Source organism: Ceratotherium simum, chromosome 33, assembly GCF_057802395.1.
Source record: "Ceratotherium simum simum isolate JZ-2026a chromosome 33, ASM5780239v1, whole genome shotgun sequence".
Classification (NCBI taxonomy): domain Eukaryota; kingdom Metazoa; phylum Chordata; class Mammalia; order Perissodactyla; family Rhinocerotidae; genus Ceratotherium; species Ceratotherium simum.
Window position 1 is genome coordinate 25,028,728 of NC_141932.1, and position 10,834 is coordinate 25,039,561.

The following is a 10,834-nucleotide window of genomic DNA, read 5'->3' on the forward strand; positions in this document are numbered from 1 at the left end:
TCTGTAAAATGGAGGAGGGGTATTAATTCTACTTGTCTATTTAATTTCCAGTGCAGCTGTGAGGAAAAGAATCAAATGACACTGTGTTTGTAGAGACTGTTGGTGTAAATGCCATATAAATGTGTAGGATATTAATTTACCAAGGAAGACAAAAACAATTTCATTGAGCTACTGAAATAGATTTTAGTCGAGGCTCTTGGGTCAGAAAAGACACCCACTCTGACACACAATGAGTGAAAACTCACTCACTCAACTTAAGTTGAAGAAAAGATACAGGGAGAATTCCATGGAGAAAAGGTAGAACAGTCAGCATCCTGTAGCTTTTCTCTCTGTCTCTCTGGGACTTTATGAAGGCTATTGATTCTGTCTCTTGCTGTGTGTGGCTCCTTTGTCTATGCTGATGGCGCTCTCCCTTTCCTAATGTATAAGCTAGGCTGGAGCTCTGTCTTGGAGCTGCTTAGCCCCCTCCAGTCCTGACTGCATTCCTGTTTAGACACTCACCCTCACATTTAATTGTACAAGGAGCTCACTGTTCTAGTTCCCACTCCCCAAGACTCAAAATCTGATTGTCTGAGTCCTGCCAAAAAAACAGATTCTGCCCTGGATCAGATGATCACTTCTCTCCCAGTAAGCTGTGGACAGAGGTTAAAGTTATTGGGTATGAGCACGGCCAGGTCTTCCTCTCCAGTATGGTAGGTGAGTGTAGGTAATTAAAAGAATGAGACATAGGCTGCAGGGGGAGCACCTCAAACAATGTCTACTCAAAACAGCATTGGGCTGAGACTCTCAAGAAGATAATACTTAAAGATTCAAGCCATTCTTTTGTTTGTTCATTTATTCAACAAGCATATGCCAAGCATTTGCTCTGGGCAGGCATGATTCCAGGCCATGGGGACACAATGAATAAGCCACCATTCCTTCCAAGTCTAATTAAACCGGGAAGACAGACGATCCAACAAAGGAACACAATGAGGGCCCCAGGTGTTCTCATAGAAGTTTGAACTAGGTCTGGGATCTGGGCACAGAGAATTATTTGCTCAGTCCTGTGAGGTTCATGGGAGTCAGGTCCAAAAGATCCCCTGTAGCAGTGATTGTCAGGCTTGAGCACACATCAGAAGCATTTGGAAGGTTTGTTAGAATGTTAGATTGCCAGGCCCTGCCAAGAATGTGATTCAGGAGGTCTACTTTAGGAGCTAACAATTTTTCTTATCTAAATGTTTCTAGGTGATGCTGATTCTCCTGGTCTGGGCTCATACTTGGAGAACCAATGACTTAAGAGTTTTGGGTGTTAAAAGATGAAAACATGGGGGGAAAGATTGTTGACTCAATGTCATGGACCTGTGACCTAGAATTCAGCATTTGGGGGAACTGAAAGTGTTTGGGCACGACTACAGTGTAGGATGTGTTTTGAGAGTGGTGAGGGGAACTAGATAGGTAAGCAAGGGCTAGATTGTCAAGGACCTTGAATGCCAAGCGCAGGAACTTGAACTTTATTCTGTAGGTAATGAGGAGCCATTGGAGTATTTTAAACAGGGCAAGGGTATGTTCATATTTATGCTTCAGAAAGATCACAATAGTCTGAATAGACAGGGGTGGGAAGCAGAAGCAGGACCATTAGGAGTGTAGATCATGCTTAGCCTGGGTGTGGCCACCCCTGAGGACTTCTAGGCCCTTGTCAGTCTCTTTTAATGACCACGATGGCATCATTGTCCTTGATCTGCAGGTCTGTGAGTCGGCAGCAATTCCACTGGTTCTGACCCTGGAACTTTAGCCTATGATCCACCACTCAAGGCCCACCAGCTGCATCGATCTTCTCTTACAAGGTCCAGTTGGAGCCATCAGGTTTGATGATGTAAGGATTGGTCTTGCTGCTCAATACCTTCAAAGAAGTAAGGTTCCCAGCACTCGGATGCCACCATAGAGAAGATCCAGTAATCCAGCAGGGTCTGCTGGCCGCTGACCATTCGCTGTTCCTCCTGGCTCCTGGAGGAGAAACGCTGCTGTCCACTGAGACCTCGTGTCCCCTTGATCTCCATTTTCATCTTCCAGATGGGGCTGCAGGCATTCACCGATAGTCTAGGCTTCTTCCCTGGTCTGTCTCACCCTCTCCTGGCTGATCCTTGCTCACTGGAAGGGAGGGAGGGGATGGTGAGAGCTCTGGGGCCCACCCATGGCTGTGTGTTGTCTCCAAAGCCTCCCCCTTCTGGCAACCGACCACTTAATTTATCGCCCTACTGAGACACCTTTAAAAGTAAAAGGAGATGCTGTCAGCAATTGTGAGAGACAACAGGCGTGAGCCAGACTGTCCCAGGCAAAGCAGGACATTTGGTCATCCTAGGCTTGCAGGGCCACTGGGTCATCCTGTCTTCTGACGCACCCCAACCGCAGTAACAACTTGAAACAGTTCTCCAAATAACCACTCCTCCTAGTTAGAAATAGTCAGAGGCCTCACCTGTCACATGGGGATAATATTAGTGCCTATTGCACAGATATATCATAGGGCTGTTGTGAGGTTAAATGATTTAGCACGTCAGACAGTGGGAACAGTGTGCAAAGATGTACGTTCAAGGATATTCGTTGCAATAGCTGAGGTCTGAAAGCAGCCTAATAATCTACCAGTGGGTCACTGGTTATATAAATTGAGATACTTTTGTGCATTGGATTATGATACAGCTGTCACAAAGACTGATTAGCTCTAGGATGACTGTATGTTCCCATTTGTTGAGGACAGTCCTGGTTTGTGTCATTGTCCTGGCATAAGTGTGGTATCACCCACTTTCGCTGTCAAAAGTATCCTGCTTTGAACTTTATATTTTATGATTACTCTTTAGATCTATATGTATGGCTATGAAATTGTCCCTAAGAAAATTTAATTTAAGAATTAAATAATTTAATAATTGAAGTAAAAAACTAGAAATGCACAAAAAATAGGAAGTACAATTAGGTGCATACATCTGCTTGTGTGTGGATAGTGTATCCATGGAAGGAGATGCAAGAAAATGAGAAATGTGTTCCTGGGAGCCAGACAGAACTGAGGGATTGGTGGTCAGAATGGGAGGAAGACTTACCCTTAATGGGACATCCTTTTCAACAGTTTGATTTCCTTTCTTTTTAAAAAAAAAAAAAACATAAGCATGTGTTACCTATTCACAAAATATAAAATTATTATTGTTTTAAAGATTATGGGGAGGGGTCTTGACAGGAATTTGAAGTACTATCGTGTTCCATGAGTTTTGCCTCCCAGCAGCCCCCTGGCCACTGAACATTCCCAGTCAGTGGCATGTGGCTGGGTGTCCAGTCCCTCTACAATTTGCTTCAATTGCTGCAGGGTTGCCTTTGAGGCCAGACTCAGAATTTCCATGCGGGATCTGCAAAGCAGGACTGGCGACCACCTTTCTCTGGGAGTAGCAGACTGGGGACAGCAGGCCTCTCAGTGATCTCCTAAGCAGAGTCCTGGTCTATGAACCCTGGGTCCCTACATAGTGTTCAGCCCAGGACTGCTGTGATCCATGTGGGAAAGGACGTGACAGGAGGCTGTGTGCGCAGCCGATGTTGCTGTCTGCAGTGGAACCCTCTGGTCCTCCCTTCTCGCGTCTGGATATATCTATTAAATCTCTTGTTTTAATTGCAGGAAGTTGAGGTTTTGACAACCCATAAAGGGTGAAACCTCACCCCACAGGATGTCTGTATGTGGGTAAATTCTTTGACTAGATCTCTCAAATGGCTACAGAGCAGGGCAGGAATTGTCCTGCCCATTTTACAGGTGAAAGAACTGAGGTCCAGACATTTCAGGGGGAGGGGGAGAATTGCAGCTGGTTGGCTGGGACTTCTCCAGGGGAGGTGTTGCCTGTGCTGGGCACTGGTGGGTGCTGTGGAGGTAGTTGGGGGTCAGTACAGGGTTGAAGTGAAATCACTGTTGAGCCATGACTGGAGTGTGGTGGGGGCTGTGCCTGTCTGTGTCAGCCCTGGCTGGAGTCTCCGGTCCGCCTGCAGGCGTGCGTTAGGCAGTGCAGCCTCTTTAGCCACAAGGGCCCATCTCTTCCCCTTTCTCAGGTGGTTGGGGGGGTGGGCTGGGTCCAGGGTGATGGGCTTGGAGAGAGAGTGGGGGCAGATCTGAGCCACACTCAGAGCTTTGGCCTCTGGAGCTCAGAGGCTGTGGGACTGTGCATGCTTCTGTGTAGGGAGGGCTCTCTGCAAGCTGGTTCAGGGTTGGGCATATAAACTCAGCTGGCCCAGTCAAAGTGAATCTCAGAAATTTTGTTTACAATGTTGGGGCAAAGGTGCTCTCCTTCTTGTGTTGGAAGGTGCATGTCCAGACGGGAGACCTGGAACTGATGCAGTTGTGAGGAAATTAGCTTCAAGTCAAACTGAAACACTGGCGAGGGCAGAGCTGATGTGTTATAGTGTTGGGATCTGATGACATAGTGAACATCTAGATCACACCGTACCTGAAGCCTCATTTATCTTTGGACTTTTCAGTTACAAAAGCCAACAAATTCTATTAATTTTTTTCTAAATAAACTATTTAGATTTACAGAAAAATTACAATGATCAGACAGAGATTTCCCATATAGCCGGCACCCCATTTCCCCATTAGTAACATCTTACCGTAATATGGTATGTTTATTATAATTAACTAATATTAATACATTATCATTAACTATAGTCCATACTTTATTTAGGTTTCCTTAGTTTTTACCTACCATTCCGGTTCCACGATCCCATCCAGGATATCATATTACATCTAGTTGTCCTGTCTCCTTGGGCTCCTCTTGACTGATAGTTTCTGTCTTTTATTGAATTTGATGGCCTTAAGAGTTTTGAGGAGTACTGATTAGGTATTTTGTAGAATGCCTCTCTATTGGAATTTGTCTGATGTTTTTCTCATGAATAGAGTGGAGTTCTGGAAGGAAGACAACAGAGGTAAAGAGCCATTTTCCTCCCGTCTTATCAAAGGTACATACACAACGTCACTTTTGATGTTAACCTTGATCACCAGGCTGAAGCAGTGTTTGTTAGGTTTCTCCATCATGAAGTTTCTCTCTCCCCCTCCCTGCCCCACCTGCCTTTCTAGACTGTGGTCTTTGGAAGGAAGTCATCATGTGCAGCCCACGCCTAAAGAGTGGGAAGTTATACTCCACCTCACTGAGGGTGGAATGGCTACATAAATTATTTGGACTCCTTCAGCTGGGAGATTGGTCTCTTCTTTTCCATTTATTTATTCAACCATTTTATATGTATCACTATGGACTCATGGATATTTATTTTATACTTTTGGTACAATCAAATACAATTTATTTTTATTGCTCCGATTGTTCCATTTTTGGCCATTGGGAGCTCTTTCATTTGGCTCCTGTATCCCTTTAATGTACTGCTATCATTTAAGGTTCTGGTTTATTTTTTATTTTTTGTTTTTATTTTTACTCCTTTAGTTTCTGGCTCCAGGTTCATCTTGTCTATGTCCTACCCCATTCCTAGAATCTTCCATCTCTCCAGGGAGCCCTGGTTCCTTTTATTGGAGAATAGTATTAGAAACCAAGATCTGGGCACTAGGTGTTCTTGTTGCTACTAGGGTCTTGTTGTTTCTAAGCCCTCTCAGCTGACAGAGCAAGGAAATATATGTGTGTATACTAACCTGTATATGTACACATATCCATAAATATTTCTATATGTAACCATCTGTAGTTTTATTAAGCTAAACATGAGTTCCTTCTGATGTCCCCAAATCTAACACATTATCATATAGATCGTTCTGTCTTCCTCCCCTGGCTTATTTATAAACTCTTACTCCAGCAGTGAGAAATCTGGTTCATCCCATTTACCGTTCATTCAGTTAATTGTTTAATTCCGGTGTACATTTATAGTAGTATCAGTATTGTTAACCTACCCCCCGTGGAACAGCTTAATCAGCTGGAGTACACTGCTTATGTACAGTTTCTTTTGCCTTTGGTTTTACAGACTCCACTCATTTCTGAAGTTACGTTGGTCAACAACTTTCCCCCCACCCCTTTCATTGAGATGTTTCATACATTTGTAATACAATTACTGTATATTGTTTTGTTACATTCTGCATTCCATCCTGGGATTCCCCTGACCTCCTAAGTGATTTTTTGTTAATTAGCATGCATTAAGATTCACTCTTTATGCTGTGAAGTTCATTGGGTTTTGACAAACGCACATGTGTCATGTGTCATGTATCCACAATTGCAGCATCATACAGAATAGTTTCACCATCCTAAAGTGTCAGCTATACTTCCTCTATTCAACCCTTTCTCCCTCTCCAAACCCTTGGCAACCATTAATCTTTTTACTTTTTTTTTTCAATTTTGCCTTTTCCAAAATGTCGTATAATTGGAGTCATACAGTATGTAGCCTTTTCAGACTGATTTCTTTTATTTAGCAATATGCACTTCAGATTCATCCATGGCTTTCTGTGCCTTAGTAGCTCGTTTCTTTTCATTTCTGAATAATAGTCCATTATATGATGTACTACAGTTTATTTATCCATTCACCTATTGAAGGACATGATTGCGCTCAGTGTTCAACAATTATAAATGAAGCTGCTGTAAAGATTCGTGTGCAAGTTTTTGCGTGGACATAAGTTTTCAAACCACTTGGGTATACACCTAGGAGCATGATTCCTAGATCGCATGGTATGACTATGAATAGATTTGTAAGAAACTGCCAAACTGTCTTCCAAAATGCCTGTACCATTTTATATTCTCACCAGCAATGAATGACAGTTCCTGTTGCTCTATATCCCCACCAGGAATTGGAATTTTCGGTTTTGGGATTTTTACCGTATTAATAAGTGTGTAGTAGTAGCTCACTGTTGTTTTTTCCTCTGCAATTCTCTAATGGTAAATTATTTTGAGCATATCTTCATATGTTTATTTGCCATCTGCGTATCTTCTTTGCTGAGCTGTCTGTTCAGATCTTCTTCCCTTTTTTAAATTGGGTAGTTTTCTTACTGTTGAGTTTTAAGTATTCTTTGTATATTTATCATAGAAGTTCTTTAACAGATAGGTGTTTTGCAAATATTTTCCCCCATTCTGTGGCTTGTCTTTTCATTCTCTTAATTGTCTTTTTCAGAGCAGAAGTTTTAAATTTTAATCTAAAATCTAACTCATCAATTTTTCTTTCATGGTTGTACTTTTGGTGTTGTATCTACAAACTCGTCATCAAACCTAAGGTCACCTAGATTTTTCTCCCGTTTTCTTCTAGAAGTTTTGTAGTCTTATGTTTTATCGTTAGGTCTGCCATTCCTTTTGAGTTAATTTTTGTGAAAGGTGTAAAGTCTGTGTCTGGATTCATTTTTTTTGCATGTGGATGTCAGAATTTTCCAGCACCATTTGTTGAAAAGCTTATCCTTTCTACATTTAATTGTCTTTGCTCCTTTGTCAAAACTCAGTTGACTCTGTGTGGGTCTGTTTCTGTGCTCTCTGTTATGTTACATTGGTCTATGTGTCTATATTTTACCAATATCTAGCTGTCTTGATAACTTTATAGCTTTGTAATACAAAGCTTCATAGCTTTATAATAAGTCTTGAAATTGGGAAGTGTGAGTCCTCCAACTTTGTTCTTCAGTATTGTGTTGGCTTTTCTAGGTCTTCTGCTTTTCTGTATAAACTTTAGAGTCAGTATGTCGATATCTACAAAATAGCTTGCTGAGAATTTGGGATTGCACTGAATCTACACATCAAGTTGGGAACAATTAACTTAATCACGTGACTTTTGATCCATTAGCATAGAATATCTCTCCATTTGTTTAGAACTTCTTTGATTTCTTTTATCAGAGGTTTGTAGTGTTCTGCATATATATTTCATACATATTTTGTTAGATTTATCTGTAAGTTTTTCTTTGTTTTTTTGGTGCTATTGTAAATGATACTGTGTTTTTAATTCCAATAGTTCTTTGCTGGTAGAGAGGAAAACAATTGACCTTTGCGTATTAACCTTGTATTTGTTATTGTCACTTTCTTTTATTGTAGTTGTTCTAATAGGTTTGTAGTGGTATCTTATTGTGGTATTAATTTGCATTTCTCTGATGGCTAATAATGTGGAATATCTTCTCAAGTGTTTATTTTCTATCCAGAGATCATTTTCAGTGAAATGTCTGTTCATATCTTTTGCCTATTTTCTAATTAGATTGTTTGTTTTATTACTGTCGAGTTTGGAGGTGTCTTTGTGTATATAGTAGATAAGAGTTCTTTGTTATATCTATGGTTTGCAAATATTTTCTCCCAGTTTTTTACTTTTCTTTCCATCCTTTTAATGGTCTGTCAGAGAAAAGTTTTTAATTTTGATGGAGTCCAATTTATTGATTTTTTCTGTTAGGAATCTCATTTTATGCACTGTCATTGATATGTTCCCATGGTTTCAAAAATCAAATATATTTAGATGATACCAAAATCCTTCTGTAGCCCTGACTGATGACTCCACTGACTCCTCTCCCTCTCTCACACTCACACCCCACATTCAATCCAACATAAACTGTTAAATATACACACACATGTTCATATATGCAAATATCTACAGAACCAAACCATCTTTCACCCCCACCACTCTGTCTGAGCCACTGTGGACTCTCGCCTGGACTGCTGCGAGAGCCTCCTAAGTGTCTGCCTGCTGCCTTGCTTACCCTTGCATTCTCTTCTCATCCAGCAGCCAGGACGATCCTGTTAAAACCCAAGTAAGATTAGGTCTCACTTCACTCTTTGCTCAAAATCCCCCAATCCATGTTTAGCTCACTCACAGCAAAATTTACAGCTCTTACCGTGGCCTACAAGGCCTCCCACAACCTGTGCCCCTACTTTCCGTTCTCTCCTCCTCTCCTGGGCTCTCCTTGCTGACTCCATTCCAGAGGCATTAGCTTAAGAACTGTTCTCGGAAGACACCAGACATCCTGCATGGCATACAGCTGTTCCCGCTGCGCAGATGCTCTTCCCTCGGCTATCTGCATGGCTCTCTCCATCACCTCTTTCGGGCCTTTGCTCACACACCACTTCTGATGAGGCCCGCCCTTCCCACCTGGGTGCATCAAACCTGATGCTGCTTTCAATCCTGTCTGAATCCCCCATATCCTGCTTTTGTCTCCATAGCATTATTACCTTCTAAGATACTAGAAAATTTACTTATTATGTTTGTTGCTTATTTTCTTTTCCCCCCAAAAGAACATAGGTTCAGTATCGGCTGGAATTTTGTCTGACTTTTTCTCTTGGAAAAACAGTACAGTGCCTGACACATAACAAGGACTCATTAAATATGATAAGTGAATGACTGACTGAATTAACTGCCTGCTACACAGGCATCTTATATTCGCAGTTGAACTTAATGTTTTTCCAGAATTTTTAAAAATTCATATATCTAAGCCAGAAGGTTAGGATGGGCCTCATTTTGTCACAGTTACCTCCTTAACCACTCTCTCCAGTTACGTCCTCGCAGTCCCCACATTTAACTCCACTAGAGCAGGTACTCCATGGGCAGGGTTTGCATGAGTCTCTGCGAAGTCTCCTTTGTCTGGGTTGGACCCCATTCAGTTCTTTCTCTACACAGCAGCCACAGAGATTAGAAATATCTGTATATCTATATATCATTGTCACTTTTTTGCTTCCAGTCTTCTCATGGCTCTCCATTATTTTCAAGATAAAGTCTAAGTGCCACATGGTATATAGGTGGCCATTCCTTGTCTACACTCCATCCACACTTGGATGTCAGTGTTCCACTGACTCTCCCTTCCCTACCTGTCACGTGCTATTTCTTTGGCCTAAAAATAGTCCTTTACCACCTGGTGCTGCCTCCTCCTTCTTCAAGTCTCAGCTCTAGTCTCATCTCCCCAGCTTTAGTTAGATGCCCCTCTTCCCTTCTCTATAAGCTTAACATTTACTCCTTAAGATATAATTGTTGCTTCTTCATCTGTCTCTCCTACTATATTGTAAACTCCTCCAGGACAAGAGTTGTCTTTCACCTCCAAATGCCCAATGCCTAGCACAGGGTCTAGCATGGAGTCATCACTCACTAAATGTTTTGATAAAATAATATGTGAAGAGCAGAGGTCAATGCCTACTGCTAGCCCCTTTCCTCCATCTGTAAGATGACTCTCCTGGCTGGTGAAATACTTTAAGAGGATTACATTTTCAGCAACTTGGCTGTGGTAGAGTCACAGCATGGACTTTGGGGTCAGCTCAGCTTGGGTGGAATTGTAGCTCTTGTGGTTTGGTATTTGTAGTCGTGTAGACTAGAGCCAGGCTCATCTGTATCCAGGATCTGGCATGGGTCACTAATTTGGTGACTTCAGGCAAATTAGTTGAGATCTTTGTGCCTATTCCTCATCTGTCAAAGTGAGGATAATAAATATATGTACATCATAGGGTGGTTATCAAATTTTGAGTTTTCTTTATAATTAACTGATTTTAGCTTTTTTTTCCCAAATAGTAACCCTCCATCCCTATTCCTGGAAAAGAAAGATGTGTACTCAGGGGTCCTTGTGCTTTTTAAAAGCAAAATGACAAGAATTGCTCAGTCATATGTCACATCCTGGGTCTATCATTGTCATTGGTTTATGTGAGACGTGTGCTGTCTTCCCTCACTTGCCCCAGCTCAGGAACCTGGAGGCTGCTGGGTCCATACTCTCTAGTGAGTGTGAGTGTGAGTAAGTAATTTGCCTATGTCTAAATTAAAAGAAAAAAAGTCGAAAAAGAACTTGCCACATTAAAAAAGACTCAGTGTGTAGAGTTTGGATTCCTAGGGTACACTAGGGATGATCCAGCCAACTCTGAGGTCAGAGAGGCCTGGGAGAAGCCGCAGTTCCACCAGGCAGGGCTGCGTCATCCTC

General features: G+C 41.9%; 2 long non-coding RNA genes across 2 annotated transcripts in view; one reads left to right on the forward strand and one right to left on the reverse strand.

Moving 5' to 3' along the window:
* LOC147912902 (uncharacterized) overlaps window positions 1-1,982 on the forward strand; it is a 44,980-nt gene extending 42,998 nt beyond the window's left edge. Inside the window, exon 3 of the long non-coding RNA XR_015549583.1 lies at window positions 1,724-1,982. This is a non-coding gene — a long non-coding RNA (uncharacterized LOC147912902). The remainder of the gene's footprint in view (window positions 1-1,723) is intronic.
* Window positions 1,983-2,007: 25 nt separating this feature from the next.
* The window catches only part of LOC147912903 (uncharacterized), a 46,996-nt gene continuing 38,169 nt past the window's right edge, over window positions 2,008-10,834 (reverse strand). Inside the window, exons 2-4 of the long non-coding RNA XR_015549581.1 lie at window positions 4,704-4,903; window positions 3,069-3,107; window positions 2,008-2,127 (exon numbers count right to left, since the gene is read on the reverse strand). This is a non-coding gene — a long non-coding RNA (uncharacterized LOC147912903). The remainder of the gene's footprint in view (window positions 2,128-3,068; window positions 3,108-4,703; window positions 4,904-10,834) is intronic.